This window comes from Pleurodeles waltl, chromosome 12 (assembly GCF_031143425.1).
Source record: "Pleurodeles waltl isolate 20211129_DDA chromosome 12, aPleWal1.hap1.20221129, whole genome shotgun sequence".
In the NCBI taxonomy this organism is placed as follows: Eukaryota; Metazoa; Chordata; class Amphibia; order Caudata; family Salamandridae; genus Pleurodeles; species Pleurodeles waltl.
This window is the reverse complement of record NC_090451.1, coordinates 147759426-147766286: the sequence shown is the minus strand read 5'-3', so window position 1 is coordinate 147766286 and position 6861 is coordinate 147759426. Positions and strand designations below refer to the sequence as shown.

Sequence of the window (6861 nt, the reverse complement as noted above, 5' to 3'; positions counted from 1 at the left end):
TGATGTGGATTCAAGACTAAAAAGCCTTAGTATTCGGAGCACAGAAATTTAGTTGCACTGCAGTGGTGTAACCCAAAATGATGGGGGCCCCCTGATGAATGTGATGAAGGTGCACCGGGTCTCCCGGCTATTCATTATCCTTGAGCTAAAAGGGGGCACCCTGTCGTTTTGGGGGGACCTTGAAGAGTTGCCCCCACCACAGGTGTTTCAACCCCTGTTGCACCAACCATGTGCTGCTGAGCAGAGCTTTCAGCACCAACACTCATTACTTTACAAATTGAGCACTGCTCATACCCCTATAAATGGACCTCACACTGGAATACTAATGTGAATGCTACGTGTTACATTGCTGTTTTTTTTGCAGCCTGCCAGACCCTGAGGAGAAATGGTACGAGGATGGATGGGAGTCTCAGTCCCCCCAGGGCATCGTGGTGAGAAAAACTCCGTCTGTGAGCTGGGAAGGTAAAAGTCTGTCTTCACTTTTTTTCCACTATCTTGGGCTCACATGTCGCTCATTTGTAGCTTCCTCTTCCTTAGCAACAATGTGGTTTTGAGGACATCTGTAGCAATGTGGCATCATGTTGTGGCCTTTTGTGGTGGTGTTGTATGAAGATTTCTGAAATGGCCTTAATGTAGACCTGTCTTTTCTCGTGCGAGTGTAGGAGGTTACTGGAGCTCCCCTCAATTTTGCATGTGGTTAATGGCAGACCTTCTTGGCCCTCATGAATGCACTTTGGTTGGTTTCCCTAGCGTCCCTCAGTGGATTACCATGCACGCAGAGTTGCTGTGGGCACCATCCTCTCCCTAGAGTGGCAGCAAGGATGACGGATGGCAGAGTATATACTATTTGGGGCCTTCTACTCCTAAGCAAAGCAAATATTTGTCTTATTAGCAAACATACCACAGGTTGCTGCATGCATCCATACCCAAATAAATACTAGTGGTCCTTTAAAGGGACAATTTTTTCCCAGTGGTGGGTGCTGCCAGTCTAAAGTGGTGGGGTGGAGGAGCGGGTGTTAAGGGAATAATAATAATAATTAAAAGAAAATGTACCTGCCACTCCTGGTCCTGCTGTCGGCCGCCTTGTTGCTCCTTTCCTCCCGGCAGTCACTGGGGCACAAAGTACAGGCTCCACACCCAATTCAGATGCTGCTCTCATGCTATACCACACCTGAGAGTAGCGCTGGGGTTGTCCTGAGTGGGCTGATCTGACGCTCGCTCGGGCACAGGAAGCCTATGCCATTTCTTCACCCGGCCATGCAACACAGTTGGGTTGGAGAAACGTATGTGCGGGTGTCGGTTTGGACATCCTAAGATGGGGTCAAACCGACATCCGCACTTACAGTGCCCATCACTCCTCCTCCCTGCCATGGCCCGGCCCGCGCTGCCATTGATTCCATGGCTCGCGCAGTCAGTAAAAAATAAAATGATAATAAAATTGTTATATTATCATTTTATTTTTTACTGACTGACTAAGCGGGGGGGGGCGACAGTCCTCCGCTATTCCAGAGGAGCCGCCTCTGCATATTTCATGTGACTGTTCTGAAAATCTCAAGTTAATCTGGCCCTTGTGTATCCATTTTAAACACCCCTTTTTGTAAAATATGTTACTTTATAAAGTTTAATGTTGTGCATCGAACTTAGCAAGAGTTTTACAGAGATCAGTATAGTTACATAACATACTTCTTTCTGAATGATAAGCAGGGCTTCTCATCCAAATTTACCAAACCTGTATTCTGAGATGTGAGCTAAAAGGACAGGTGTGTCTGTGTGTATGAAACACCTTCTACTTCTATTTGAATGAAAGCATGTTTTGTTGGCATGTGACTTAACCTAGATGTCTAGGTGAAGTGTGATATTGTATGGCTTGTAGATTTTAGAGACGAGGATGTTTTTCTTGATTCATCATCAATGGAAAATGTAGGATAGCTTACAAGCTAGTAAGATATTACCAGAAGGGGTTTGTCTTTTGTGCTTCTCCTTGCACAAGGAAGGAGATGACACCATTGTCAGATTTAGGGCCCCTTATGAAGGTCAGGAGGAGATGGTTGCTTGCTGTATCAATTCAATTATTTAGGAGCCACGTAGAGGTTTGTGTCATACCTTGAGGTGATTTCAGAACTCTGCGATCGCCCAGTGGAATGCTTTGTGGAGACTCAAGCTGGTTGCCGGCACCCATCCAGATGTGAGGGATAAGTCCTACCCAGTATTAATCGGTCACTAAGGATTTAAAGACCTTTCTTTGACAGAATGCAGCTCCACTTTGTAGGCACTTGGGAGAGAAGTGCCCCATGGCAGTTACATGCCCCCAGAGCAAGTGAGTGTTTGACTGCTTGATGAACCATTGAAAGAGAAGAACTCTGCGGTCCATTTCCAATAAAAAAAAAAAAGCAGCAAAAGTTTACTTGTGGCTCTCATATTTCTGAGTGCTAAATCTATGCAGTATTTTCCCACTTCCTTCTAAACCTGTCTGGCATGGTGTGTCGCTGGAATATCGAGGTAGGAATCTCAATGGCACTAAATCCAGTGGACACAATGCCAAAGGGCAAAATATCGAAAGGTTATTAATTATAGGTTTTGTATGCCTAACTCCACATAACTGTACCTGATGATGTACAACTTCAAGGTCCACAGATGTATACTTCCTCTGTGTGCACTTACCTTTCAATATTTTGCCTCTTGATATTCTGTCCACAATATTAATGTACCTCAATAGTCCGAGCCACGATATTCCATATTAAATCGTTAGTATGATGTCCTTCAGAAAGTTTTTATGCATCTGATTGAATCCCCTTGGTAGAATGGAAGAGCCACTTAAGCTCTTACGGCAGTCAAGGAATCCCAACACCACTGGGCCTTCTCCATTGCTAATTCGACACTTCTGTTTTTTCTCTTGTCTCTTTCAGGGTCTCAGGGTGGCTCCTCCACAGCTTCTTCCATAACTCAGCCATTCAGGCCATCCTTGGATACAGTGGACACCTCTGCACAGGTGAGTGTATAGAATACGAGTAAAGCTTCCCATATGCCATTGGTGAGTAGTTTGGATGATTTGCTTCCTGGACCTTTCTGTGTTCTGAGATCCTCCCACAGATTTTGTGTCATATAGATTGTTTAGGTGGGAATGCATTATTACTGAACTTCTTTAGTTAAATAAATGAAAAAGGAAAAACAAAAAAGATAGATCCAGGTTTGAGTGATAGAAGAATTCAGAGGAAGTCTAACTTTTGTGAGCACAGCCCCTGATATACCAGATTCACTAATATTCCCCAGAAGCCTAACATATGATACCTTCTCCTCTCCCAGGCTTCATAATAAACTTGAGACTCCAGTCCAGACTCCTTAACTTCACGAATGCTAGCAGAAGCTACTGCTGAGATTCAATTATAATCCTGTTCTAGGCTCCAATAGGTCATAACATCCAATGGATATCCTATCTCCCACTTCTCTCCTTCACTGCTGCCAATGAAAATCCTAGCCTAGACTCTCACCTCCTTAACATCCATTGAGAGCACTAGCCCAAGCTTCTCATTTTTCTTATCCCCTCCAATGGTGCTCCTATTGCCGGTTTAATCCTTCATAACATCAAAACAATCTCCCACCAGGATCCTCTTTTTTTTCATCAGAGCTAATGAAAATCCTCTCCCATACTTTTAGCTCCATGAGATCCACTGTTCCTCACTTTCATAATGTATCATAAAATTGCAGACCAACGTCTGCACCTTTATATAGTTTAAAGTCTAAGGGCCTGATTACAACTTTGGAGGAGGTGTTAATCCGTCCCAAATGTGACGGATATACCACCAGCCGTATTACGAGTTCCATAGGATATAATGGATTCGTAATACAGCTGGTGGTATATCCGTCACTTTACCGTCACTTTTGGGACGGATTAACACCTCCTCCAAAGTTGTAATCAGGCCCTAAATCCTTTCTCGGCTCTCCACCTTGTTACATTCAATGAGAGTATCCCGTCCAGGCTCCTCACATTCACAACATCTATTGGTTCTTCACCTTTGTAACTATATATTCCTCCTTGTGCTCACAGAAAGTGTGACTCAGTTTCTTCTCATAGATCCAGTGAGAGGCACATGCCTGTTCTCTGACATGGAATGAAGTTTCTTTTGCCCAAATTTGCATCTCAAGAATGTCTACATTGTATGCCATGATTGTTTGTAAATGTCTAGACGTTCTCGGCAAGGGATTTTACTACCCGAAATACGAAAATGCATAAATTAAATTCAAACCACTGCCAATATTATATGTTTACAGAAATGCTAATGCAGATCTGTTTTAAACTTCTCTCTCACTCCTTAGCAGATAGTGGTGTGCTGGATGCATCTTTCACATTCTACTCAGATGTGTGTCTGCTGTGCCTACTTATGATATGATCCACATTTAAGAAACCATGTTTTAAAACATTCTTCTTTCCATTAACAGCTTAGGATTGGAAGGCCTCAGTTGACAAGACTCTGAACTTTAAAGAACAAAACAGCACCTAGCTTGTGAAAATGACAACAAACGGGGGTGCTGAATCACTGCTGGCGGGGATCAACCTGACAGGAAGTGTGCAATGAGTGTGAGATGAATCTCATGGGTTCCCGCTACACTATCTTCAGAAATGATGGTAGACGTTAGGGTGCAGATGGCATCACCTCAGAGTTACAAGCACTTGGACTTTACATACTAATGAAGGCTACAGAGAGGGGCGAGGTGGAGCAGAACATGTTCTACTGATACTACTTGGCATAAACCTGATGGAAGGAGGAAAAGTCAAGACTTGTCTCGATTTGTCTGCACATGGGATGATGGGAGGCATGCACAGAGTGCATTTTTCTGATCAGGAATGTTTTTTAAATATAGTATTTTTTTATACAGTGCACCTTTACGGGGAAATCACACTTGCGACTTCAGCTCAAGATGCCCTCTTTACCCCCTATTGATGAGGAATAAAGGTACATAAGTTACACATTTTATAGGGTATGGTGATCTGAGTCAGACCCAAGGGTCTAGCTTGACCATTAGATCCTATATCCTAACAGCGATTGACAGAATCATTTCTTAAATCATACAACAGGTGACATAATACAGTAAAACATTCAACTGCTTTTTTTTTTTTTACATTTCTACATGTGTCATTTAAACACAATACAGTACATTACTCCAATGAGTGCCTCTTTTTAAAATGTATAATTCCTTAACATAAACTTTGAAATATTTCAGAATGGATGGACTGCAGTGAGTTTACGTGATCTTCTTCTCAAGATCACAAAAGCCAGGTTTTGATCCAGAGTACCAGTTAGAGAGCACATCTAACTTGTGTCACTAGTACTAAAAGGAGTGTTCTCTTCTTATGTTTGCAGAGTAGAATGTTTTTATCCATTCACTATATGCAAAGAAGGATGACGTGATGGGTTGACTCTTTCTTTGTGTACAGACAGATCGTGTCCCTTTATCTGTGTACAGAGTCTCATGCTGTAACCTCTTTCTTTAGGTACTGAAGTCAGTGTCCTTGCTCCTTCTGTTGCTGAGTGTTGTTTTTCTGTGTATTCTGAGAAATGTTCCCAGGACCAAAGCAGGATCTTCTCTGATCACTTCTTCAGTCTCTGTGAATGTTGGGGAGACCACCTTACTCCTGGGCAATATGAACACTGCTTCCAGTCCTGAACTTTTCACCTACATTCATTGGTTCAGCTGTGTTAGCCTAATGAATCCAATGGAGGCAAAACAGGACTGCAACTCCCAGAATGCATTAGGCTTTCACAGAAAAGTACAGGACTAAAAACAGTGCCCTGAATAAACTACAGGAAGGTATGATAACCAGGCACGGTCCTTGCTGCACTTGGACATAAATGAACTTCTGTTTTTTCTGAATTATGTAGGGTGTAACCAAAGCCATTTTTTTACTGATCTTATTTATTTCGTTATTTATGTATTTGTGGTGTTTTCCACTGTGTGAGGTGTCATCCTACTGCCATTTTATATGTCTTGCCTGTGCATCACCATGGACACATATGGTAGATATCTCCAGTGGGAGATTGAGTGGCTAAGGTATTCATTTTGAAAGAACTGGTAGATCTTCCGGGTTAGACCGTGGTCAAGCCATTATTCAGGGTGAGCTCACGTAGTGGTGAAGGTTGTTGTGGGTTGAGCTAGAAATGCATTGTGGGTTGCGTATATAAAGCGCCTCACGGTCACAGCCCCAGTTTTCAAGGACTGGCTGCTCTTCAGGAGGCAGTCATTTTCACTTCAGATGGCCCTCTAATTAGTGTACTAGAGTCTCACTCAGACATTTGCACTTTATTTTCTTACATGCATTGGTTAGTTGAACTGACCTTGTTCTTGTACTGTATGTTTTGTATGTTGAAGCAGATTCTGCATTTGTATAGTTGAATCCAATGTATTTAAAGCCTTTTAAATTATTTGCCATTTTATAATTAAAGTACTTCGTTTTTTAATGGTTGTTGTAAAATGTTTTTTTCTGCTTGGTCTCAATTCCTGTTGTAGTGAGTGGTAAATGCAATTGGACAGCTTGCCGCAATTCACCATCATCACCTGCTCCAATCTAGTTCTTGGGTTTTTCTCTCTATTTCAGTGAGATAGACACTGAATACCTGGCTTGTTAGAGGTGGACTGGATGGAGGTGAGTTTAGGAGGGCCATTGTGAGTGCATGTGGGTGTGTGTTTGTAAAGAGGTAAAGGAGTTGCCTCTCTACAGTGCAACACTGTGCCCCCTTCAACAATGAGGTACATATGCTATAGTTGTAGCCTTACCCAAAGCCCTACTGTCACGCCCCTTCCCCACAGAAGTACCAACACCTTGGGGATCAGTAACTTTAAGAGAGTTTAGGGGAGGTGAACACT

At 42.7% G+C, this 6861-nt stretch overlaps 1 long non-coding RNA gene across 1 annotated transcript; it reads left to right on the top strand.

Annotated features, from left to right (window-relative positions):
• Window positions 1-381: 381 nt before the first annotated feature.
• On the top strand, window positions 382-6452 carry LOC138267934 (uncharacterized). Its single transcript, XR_011199893.1, has 3 exons — window positions 382-462; window positions 2907-2989; window positions 4438-6452. It is a non-coding gene; the product is annotated as an uncharacterized lncRNA (long non-coding RNA).
• The last annotated feature ends 409 nt before the right edge of the window (window positions 6453-6861 follow it).